General features: G+C 39.6%; 1 pseudogene; it reads right to left on the bottom strand.

The window, feature by feature from the left end:
- Positions 1-5,427: 5,427 nt before the first annotated feature.
- Positions 5,428-11,133, bottom strand: LOC137903900 (solute carrier family 22 member 13-like; annotated as a pseudogene).
- Positions 11,134-11,402: the final 269 nt, after the last annotated feature.

The raw sequence follows: 11,402 nt of genomic DNA, 5'->3' as shown, positions 1-11,402 counted from the left end.
CATCAATCAACTTGAACCTCTGAGCCTAGCATGCTATTATCTTTTGTAACATAGATCTGAGGCACGTTAAAGCGAAGGAAGAAAACAGTAGGAGAATGACAATCTCAGGAGTAATGGCTTCCAACAGAATACAATTCTTTTTTTTTCCTGATTAAAGGCACAAAGATATTTGTGCCACTATAGTTTATGCTGGTAGTTCATGCACCTTTCTAAAATATCTGAGATTTTTTCCACCTCGTCTGCCCTTCTCTCTATGATTATCTACTTCTTCTTTCATATCTAGTCATGCTGAATCGTGTGCTTTTCTGTTCTTGGAGCCCTACAGTAATGCGCCCAATGTCCTACCTCACATCTTCCTTCCACCCCCTCCTCTGCCACCCCAACCTCTCTGATAAGGTCTACGTCTGTCTCTCTAAAACACTTCCTCTTTACCATCAAAAACACATCATTAGACTTCTCGTCCTGCTTGTCATCTTTTTTTCCTTCTTTTTTTTCCCGTTTAGAAAACTTTTCTGCATGCATCGCCCGTGGCATAAATTCGGACAGACTTAAGTTTGGCAATGTGACAAATGCTTCGCCAACCAGTGGCTGATTTCCAGGTTAAAGTTTTTATTACATATATATATATTTTTTAAGAAGGAGTTATTCTACAATTGCTGCCGGTACGGACCGGCCTCATTATTAGCATCATAAAGGACACTGTTCTGTTTAAACACTTCTTTCTACTCGTACTTTGAAATCATCAATAACTCAAATCAGGCTCCAGCTTTGTTTGAGTCAGCCTTCATTAAGCACACGTGCGTCATTAATTACAAAAACCCGTGGGTCAACTCTCGTTCATTATGTGGTAAGATTACTCCGCTTGACATAGTAATAATACAATAATAATAATAATGCAATTATTTTATCTAGCGCTTTCCTGTGTACTCAAAGACGCTTCACATGGTATAATAATAATAATAATAATAATAATGCATTGATTTTATATAGCGCCTCTCTGGGTAATCAAAGACGCTTTACATTGTATGCGCATCATTCATTCACTCCATACTTGGTAAGGTGACAGGAGCGAGGCTGCCAATCTGAGCCATCAATCCTCCTTACCCCACCGACCGCTGATCCTCAACCGCTCACACATTCACACAGGCCATGCGGGTGAAGTGTCTTGCCCAAGGACACAATGACAGTGTACACACAGTGTACACATAGCACACCAGTCTCCGCTAACGGTTGCCCAATGGTGTCCCAAAGCCTTTCTATATATCCTCTCTGCCTCGAGTCCATTCAAGTTGTATGACCGTGGTAACTGTACCATACCGTCTAAGAACTCTGTCATGCCCTCAGTAGGTGGAGATATGCCTTTAAGGGCGTCACAAATGTCACTGTCTGTCCAAGGTCTATAAACCTGAATAGTATCTGGATGCGCATGTCCGTCTGGGTGATTAACGTCAACAGGATGTCCTGCTCGTGGATTTGAAACTTGTATTATGGGGCAGAGGGTAGGAGGAAAATTCTTAGTTGCAGGCGGGATCAACAAAGTCTGAAACTCATCCTTTTTAACGTGACGTTGCGGGGCAACAGGAATGTGACGGTTTCTGTTACATACACTACAGGATCTGCATTCATCTTTTTAGTAAACTCAAGGCTGATTCTGCTATCTTTTGCTGTCTGCCTGGTCAACACCTTATCAGTCGTTTCGTCTTCAGTTGGCAGTCGGGGATAGATTGGCGCCTGAGCGTAGGGAGGAGGAAGTGAACCCCCCCCCCCCCCCCCCCCCCCGTGTCCTCAGCTGCTCGCTGCGCTGCTACGGCTGCCTGCTCTATCTGCAGTGGTCTGGGATTTGGATTCTGCATAAGAACAGTTGTGGTGAAATCGTCGTCTTCTTTAGCATTTAACGTCAACTGTTGTGCTTGACGCGCCTCTTTCATTCCTCTTTTCCTACCTTCCGCTACTCCTAGCCATCTGGCAAGGCGATTACAGCCCTGCTTCAACATAGCTTCCTCTTTGTTCTTACATGTTTCCTTTATCTTGTTCTGTAGCTCAGTAATATTGGACGGTTTTAGGTCGCCATTAAATTTGTATTTCGTTATCCAAATTTGTCAAGAAATTTTGCGTGCACGACTTTTTTTGGTGTTTGTTTTGAGCTTTTACTCCCCATTTTTATCCCAATTTGGTCCAGCCGTTTTACTCCTAGGGAGGTCGCTATGGCTGGGATGCTATGTTGGTACAGTGATAATAATTACTGTGGTATTTCTCTTTTTCACCTAGCGAACGCCAGGCAGAGAAATCTTGTCTATTTTCATCCACAGCAACTCACTGTATTTTCTCCAACGGTTGGTATGAGAACTGTCACCAAATGGTGCAAGGTTCCCCACTCACACACACACGCACACTTCCCTTTTACGTATACGATTTACGGTCTTACAGCTTTTAACACACCGGAGGAGGCTGCTCTCCTAATTTGGTATTGCAACTTTTAACACGCCGGAGGAGAGTGCGCTCCTATCCTTATTTAACACAGCTTTTACGGTGGAGGAGGCTGGCCTCCTGTTCCTACCTAACCAGAGCCTAGGATACCTTAGGGTTTTTTACCTTTACCTCTTAGGGTTTTTTACGCACACACACACCTTTTTCAAAGAAAAAATCACAAATTACTCAGTCTGCTGTCCCTCCCCTCGGTCACCCTTCAACCCGTCAAGACTCCAACAGAGAGCGTAGAGCCAGCCTGTGAAAAGGTATGAATGCTGTGGCCACAGTTTTTCCTTGGTCTCTGCCACCCGCTGGAGTCCTTCCGGGTATATTGGGATCTGGCTCGAAGGACCAACTCAAGATTAACACATAGAACCGATATACACATAGGCAAGAACAGACAGAGAATAAATTACTTTGATACTCGCGAGGTGAGCTGGACAGAGGAGATTCCGGTTACAATCTACCTAGGAAAGTTCTCTGCTCATCTCCCAGTTCCTAAACCAGTCTCCTCACCTTTTATTAGAATCAGAGAATCCTAGTTACATTGGTCCTGCCTCTCTGCAGGGAGGGGGAAGAGATAAGACAGCAATAGAGGCAGGACAGCTAAAACCATAGCTTGCTATAACACAGCGATAGTCAGCCTTGATGTTGTCGCCAGAGAGGAATGTAGCAAGGTCAGAATGTCCGATCAGGCACTCCGGTTGCTTCTGCAAGTCTCACAAAGTACATGTTTCAACACACACACATGATTATAGTTCTTCAGAATGTACTGGGAATGACAGATGGAATACTTGTGACTACCATATGAATATACTTATCAACAATAGATAATGGCAGTGCAATAAAATGAGTCTGACTCCAACACTCACATCGGCCTTCCTGATTATCCGTCAACACATTCTTCAGAGGAAGGGAGCGGAGGTCAGCACGTCCATACATGATTATAATTGTACAATATATTATGCATGATTAAAGAATATGCTTGTGATTAATGATGATGATATGAGTGAATCAATACAAAGATAAAATACAGAATCACTCCAACAATAATCTGCTTCATCACACCGAAGGTTAGAGGTTTTATTGGAGCAATACTAAAGGTATGTTAAATACTTTGGAGAAACACGACCCCTGCTTTATTCTTGTCAAATGGAAAAAGCAATTTGGTAAAAAATAAAGGATTCAAATATATTCTAAACGTAACCGTAAAATATAGCAGATACCTGTATTTCTTCACGATCAAAATGTCCACACACTTGCTTCCAGACATGCAGAAATCTTTATTATCTTAACAAGTCACATGTTCACTACACGGGATGTGAGGGCAAACAGGAATCCCATGATCATGATTGTCAGCCTCTGTCACTCAAATCATCAAACCAAAAAGGGAACAGAGCATAAAACCAGATGAAGTTCGTAAAATAAAGTAATTTAGTAACACAACGCTCATTAATTGGAAAAAACAATACAAAATAAGTATGAAAACACAAATGCAGAGACAAGGGCGGACTTTGTTTTGTATCCAGACAGGTATCCGAATCGCTCTCAAAATTTGATGGGATCAAAGTTAGACCAAGATCTGTCTTCAGATTGTTTTTCAGCGGTGGTGGGCTGGAGCAGGCCTCTCCAAATCTTCTTCCTTCCAAGGACCGGTTTTATGCTCTAACATTTATATTCATCATCATAAGGTAAATTGATAGGCGGTGCTTGAACTACAGCTGACTCGGCTCACCTGGGCCCGGTGCTCCAGCCAGGCAATATATCCTCCCTCCTCCTTCAGTCCAGATGAGTCTCTCCTCCGCCTGAGATGCCGTTCTGCTGTGTTCGCTTGTCGTTTGTCTTCGTTCTGAGCCGGTTATGAAATTGTCTTTACTTAGTCATGCATGAATTTAGATAATTATCACGAAGAGCAAACACGAATGATCAATAAACTTGTTCAACTTTGCATGATGACGTTTCACCTCTCATCCAAGAGGTTTCTTCAGTTCTAACTCACTGGTAGAGTCCAGATACTTAGAGGTCATTGTCCCACAATAAATGTTCTAGAGATGACACGTTCTCCAGCATAAGTTCCAGGACATTTGAAGATGCAACTCACCCACCACATCTCGTACCGTGAACACGAGGAGCGGACACGCGCTTGGCAGCAGCTGCCCCAGCTCTCGTTGCTGCGGCTCCGCGACACAAATATAGATGTCTTAATGTGTGTATGATAATCCATCGGTCCGCTGATTGATTTTACCCGGGTGGGAACAAAAATAAATGCTTAAATAAAAAACAGGAACAAACAATCAAAATTAAATTCATGATGGTAAAACTTGCGATGTATAACAATAGAGATAACATTAAAAGATGAAAAGTAAATACAGCCTATTAATCAGAATTCAGTCAGCATCGCATAAAAACAATTAAAAGACATCATATTTAATATTACGCAGCTTGTTAAAAATGCAACTAGAAATGAATAAAAATGTAATATTTCATTGCAATCTGTCTGTAACTGTTTGAGTTATGTTGCTAAAAGACAGAAAGATAAACAAACAAACCAACGCTGGCAATTGCACAACCCCTGCCTCGGAAGCGGTAATAATGATTTGTGGCGCAAATCAAAGTCAACATGCAGCTTGAGATGAGAGAGATCATAGATCCTGCTCCGCATTTATCTGATCTTGCAACTCAACCTGACATGGACAATCAAACAGTATGAAAATGTACTTAAAATACCATTTGGGCTACATTTTAATTGGGAAAAATAGCAATATTTTTTATATCTGTAATTAAACTCACTAAAGATTAAATGAGCAATATGTGTGTGTGTGTAATAAATAAAACATAAATAGATTTGTTATATTTTAGCATTTTTATTACAATTAAAATAAAACATACATTTTAAACAAAGTTAGTTCTTAACATACAACATACGTACACCAGGGTTTATGCATGACAATCCCCAAAAGGCTACATGTATGTAAATAGGTTGCAATTTGATAATAGAACAACTTCCATGAAAAAATTACTTCCTGCTTAATCCAGACAATTAATGAACTGAATACACACCGTCATTTTAAACAAGAATAAAATGTAATCCAATAATGTTTGTCAATCATTAACTATTGCCCATTTTGATTTCCGGAGACAGAAGGGTCAACACTACTAATGAGTTTTGATACCTAGTAATAATTTAGGGAAATTAGACTTTCTAACAATTGATGATAATTATAGGTTCAGATTTGTTCTCTTAAATACGTTGATCGGAAGTGTGTCTTTTCAACTTGTATCCAGTTGTTGGTTTCCTAAAATCAAAAGTAAAGTATTAGAATCAATACACTTTCTGTGGTAAATGTACAAATGCATACCTACACACATGATATATATATACATTTTCCTTCCCCAAATATAGCATTGATATTCAACTCACTTCAACTCAGGGTGATCTTCAAGTTCAACATTGAGGGTTTCAGGTAGTAGTAGACAAAGCCCTCCAGCAACGATGGGGATGATGCCGTAAACCAGCATCGGGATGGTGTCATGGAAAATCTCCAGAAGCCTGACGAGTGGCGAGAGAATGGCTCCCACACAAGCACCGATGGAATTTAGGCCAACACCATTGTGCCTGTAAAGACAAACAATGGATAATGTACAGCAATTGCAAAACAAACCTAGAAAAGAACTCAGAGAGCGCAGGCCTCCGCTGAGCAGCTCATTCCACTCCTAATTAGATTTACACCATCCACATGGTGACCGGGATCATCATAAAAAGGTTCTAAATTGTTCTTAGTATCTTCATACACCAACCATCGAAAGTTAAAGTGAATCGGAGTTGATGTGTATTTAATAAAAATAAATTAATCCGTAAACGGGTTTTCAATGTTAAAAAATAATATTTTTCTACGGATGTCAGATTATCCCGGTAATTGCGATTATTTAACTACAGTCGTATGTAGTGCGTTATGTTTTTTAATCGTGTTAATAATTTTTTTATCTCTAACTTTACTGCTTCTGTGGGCTTTTTGTGCACAATGTTGCGGGTGGAATAGTCAGTGACACCGTGAAGTGGACATTGATTGGCTGTCATTGCATTTGGTCTTGTTTAGCACAAGCTGATAGGCTCCCATTGTAGTTGGGCAGGACAAAGGTCAGGAGCGGCGAGTAGCGAGTAGCGGAGAGTAACGACAAGCAACCAGTCGCGAGTGCAGCGAAAACGTTAGCAAATTAGTGAGCCAATAGCAAAGCTCTTCGCCAAACTAACCTCCAGGAGACACCCCACATATGGTCAGAGGAGCTGCTATGTCCTCTGTAACCTACTAGAAGTGGTTGCTTGATGTTATTTCAGCACTTTATTTTGTGATGATGAACAATGTTATTTTTGCTGTGCTAACTTACAGCATTTTATATGGACCTGATGTTTTATTTGACTTTCTAATTATTTGGAGATTGACAACAGAACAGAGCAATATTCGTCCTGGTGGTCGATACTAAATGTTGCAGGCAGCATTTAATACAGCAGAATGTAAATGGCGAGGACTGCATCTGTCTAAAAACAATCAATGACTTTATGAAGCTACTTTTTGTTATAAATCTAAATTTGATCTGTCACAATAATGTAATGAATTTAAATGAAAATACCTCATGTTGAGGGCTTTTCTCAGCAATGTTTCAGTGATTAAATAAGAGATTAATTAATTACAGATCATAACTAACTAATATATCCTCCCTCCTCATATTTTAATCGCTTGACAGCAATATTTTTCTCCTAACATCATTCTGGATCTGGTCCCGATTATATTTGGTGGTAAGATGGAGATCCCATCCCTACATGACCATGTCAAATTCCATAAACATTGGTCAATAATCAACCAAGATATTGAGAAACAAATTTTGAAGATCCATTGACTGCAATGTTAACAAACATTTCAGAGTGATCCAGGATCCAGGATATCTCCTGGATCATCACCAAAAGGTAATCATCTGTTCCTGGTAATGGTCCAAACATGTCCAGATCATTTCATCCAGAACCTTTTGAGTTATCTTGGTAATGGACGGATGGATGGATGGACAGACAAATGTCGCCTCGCCTCGATGAGTAAAATGTAATATAGGTATTCGAGAAAGAGAATTTTAATTTGAGCAAAATTCTGTCCTGTTTGTTGCAAAATCCCACAAACCAATAAATTAAACAAACAAAACAAACACATTACATTATTAATAATAAAAAGCATAATCTCCTGAGTAACAAATCTTTTTCCAACATTTCTTTTTAATAATCATGATCAGTGTAAAAAGTGACGTTACCTCAAAACAGTTGGGTATAATTCTGCACTGTAAACATAGGCAATGCTGTAAGAGGCAGTGGCACCAAAGTTCCCCAGTACTGCTATTATTGTTATCACCACTGGAAGAACTGATGGGTAAATAAAACATATATATTAGTCAATCATATATGGTATCTGTCAAAGAAACTCTGACAAAATTACAGCTTTACCAAATGATTTCATATTGTAAAAAAAATATCCAAATGTAAAAAAATACCTTTTGGGATAGCAAGAATGATGAGGCAAGCAACACCCCCAAACATGAGAAAGCCTGCTTGAGATATTCTCCTTCCCAAATACTGAATTAGAATCAAACTGATGACGTTTGCAGGAAATTCAGCAATGCCAAAGATGAATTGTGTGAGGTAGATATTCATGCCAAAACCGCCAACATTGAGGCTCAGTCCATAATACAGAAAACTGGATGCAAACCTGGAATCACAAATGATTGATAAAATGATAAGTTTGCCTCAGAAACAATATTATTTAGATTACTATGCCTTGGGAGCACGATGGCACATCAATGACGAATATTATTGATGTATTCCATATATAGTGATTCACATTGAGAAGGAAAAAGTCACGAACATTGTGTCATCTAAAGAATACGCACCAGGTAACGCTCATTATAAGGACTCTTTTTCTCAGATATGGTACTCTGAAGATGTTCAATATGTTTCCTGTATGAGGTGAATCCTCTATCTCCAGCTGAACAGGAAAGGAAAATGTACTTATTTCAAACAAAAGTGAATTTCATTTATCAGTCAAAGTGTGTTTCAAAGAGCTTACACTGTCTAGTAGATCTTCTGTCACTGTCCTCCCATTCACCCGGGCTGCCCTCTGAAGCACCTTTAAAGCCTCCTCCTTCCTTCCCTGGCTAATGAGCTAGCGAGCTGATTCTGGGATGAAACTGTTAGAAAATACATTCATAATAACTATCGATGGGCCTCCAAACATTGTTTTTGGTGGAAATGACTTGATGGGCTTTTGAAGTATCATGATGGATTAAGCTGCTGACCAGTAAAACACTCCCAGTACAAGGACAAGAGGGCCGAACAGCACAAGCTGCAGGATCCTCCAGTTCTGAATTGAATATGCGATGCCAGACAACGCCATCAGCCCCACACAGTAGGAGGTCATGAGGAGGGTTGTGCAAGTTGCAGCCCTCAAAGGAACCGTCCATTCTATTGCTGAAAAGGAGACATGAGTCACACGAATTCCTGCCCTTCCATAACCTTTCATGGAAAGGTCAAAGAAGGGAGTTCATCCTCCAGAGGCAAACATTTAGAATAGATCAATCATCATTGACAGCAAAGACACTGAAAAAAGTGGCATTGATGGGTGGTATTAATAAATACATACCCTTTATAAAATGTGTCTATCCGATACATAAGCGAGAATTAGCTGAGCCATTATTAAATGAATGTGGGTGGGTCTAGAGATTAGCTGCTAGCATCTAATAACAGCTCAGCTTCCATGATTTCTGATGCTTATGAGGTTAATGATAACTTTGCTGTCTAGCTATCAGTAACTGATAAACCCGTCAACCTGTAGGAAGGAATGTTGACATCAGCTCATATGCTTTCACATTATGCCTCCAGAGCTGCTTTACTCGATTGGAAGGCATGTTCCCCATTTTTATTTTTCTAATGTTACTTTGCATCAATTAAGTAATTTAATATATATTTTTTTATTTGTATTGTGCAAATTGTATTGTTAAATGTTGATGATTTATGTACTAAGGACTTTCAACAGAAACAAGACCGCAAGGGCTTTTTTGAAATGCTCCTCTTAGACAAGATGTTTGACTTCATTGTACTGTAATACATGCTACTGTTGTGACTGTACTTGTACTCTAACATTCTATCTAATAAATATATTCATTATCATCATGTTATCTTTCACTCTGTGACATCAATCAGTGATTGTTCACTTTTTCTGGGTCACCATGGCCAGTGCGTTTGTTCATTGGATTATCTCCTCAGTGTTGAGAAAATAATCTGTATCAGTCAGCAGGAAAGACGCCACACAAAAGTGGGGGCAAATTAATTGCCATAAAAAAGCTTTTTAAAGCAAGGACCTAAGATGATGTTTGTCATCTACCTGTATGTTGTCTGGAATTCAGAGTAAGAATACAATACAATATGAACCGGTCAATGAAGCGTCACCTGGAGCTGTCAATGAACCTGTGATGTGATGTGTCTGTACGTATATCTTTTTCGTTTTTTGTATTTAGTCATTACTGTTATGTAGCACGACTTCACCGAGAAACATTCCTAGTCTGTGAACACTCATTGACAATGGCAATAAACTACTTCTGATTCTGATTCTGATGAAACAATAATATGTAAAGTGGACCTACCCAGTACTGACAAGGATATCATAATGGCAGAACCTGAGAGCCCACTGAAGAATTTTAAAACTATATAAACGTAGATGTTTGGTGAGAAAGCAACAGCCACACCAAACAATACTTGGAGGAGGAGTGACAGCAGGATCGCACCTCGTCGACCAAACCTGAAACGAAAGAACAATATGTCTCCATGTTACACAATGTCAATTTAGGTCTCTGGATTTCTCACATCTTAGAGAATGTAATTCACAATTTACTCATGGCAAAATTATTATTATAAATATACATTATTAATAACCAACAAATATAACATTACTAGCTCTATTGTGAAGGTGAAAACTGCTAAGCATTTGACAAGGGACTGGATGTGTGACGGTTCATACCTGTCAGAAATTGTTCCAAACACCAGCACTCCAAAGAAAATACCTGCCATGTTGATGGACTGCGATATCTCAATGAAGCTACTCTTGTCACAAACCAGATGAAACTGACAAGAAAGTGAAAAGACAGAGAGGATTAGTGAAAGAAAGGAAGGTGAGGAAGAGACAAAGAGGGTGTAAATAAAGCCAAGACACCAAAATGAGGGCCCAAAAGACATGACTTTGTGACCCTGACCTTTACCTCCGTCAGAATACTGGAAGCACCTTTGGGAGTCTCATAGTGCCATCCATCGCTGCATCCAGTCGTGCTGTTAATTCCAGAAGCTTCAATAGTTTCCAGATCCCAATCCACCGGTGTGAACATTTTGCAGCTTTCAAAACTTCCATCCTCGTTCACTGGGAGGGTGAGATTTTTCTGTTCCTCCTCTGTCATGTTCGGCCCACGCTCCAAAATCCAGTCGGTGTTGCAGTGATGAGGGAAGCTCATGCCAATAAACACTTGACTAATTGTATCAAATCCAGAAAACATTCCAGGGATGCATATTGCAATCACTAACAATTTCTGAAACAAATCAAACTCCCCAATCTCCTTAAGGATCTGTCTGAAGTTGCTCATAATGATGTTCGGCTGAATTTGCAGAGTGACGTTTCGATCAATCCAGCTCCAAGTCCCTGTGCCGTCAATGGATCTGGAATAACCACAGACAATGCATGAGTGAAATACAGTTCAGCACTAAAAATACCTGATCTGTGGACCAATATATGAATTTTAGACACAACATTAAAATAAAACAATAAAATGAACCGTAAAGGGACAAATACAATCTTTGTCCAGTTTATTTCCTTTAGGACTTTAAACATAACCTGAACCATATAATCCGCTTC

This window comes from Brachionichthys hirsutus, chromosome 14 (assembly GCF_040956055.1).
Source record: "Brachionichthys hirsutus isolate HB-005 chromosome 14, CSIRO-AGI_Bhir_v1, whole genome shotgun sequence".
NCBI lineage: Eukaryota > Metazoa > Chordata > Actinopteri > Lophiiformes > Brachionichthyidae > Brachionichthys > Brachionichthys hirsutus.
Note: the sequence above shows the minus strand (reverse complement) of the source record. Positions and strands in the feature narration are given on the sequence as shown.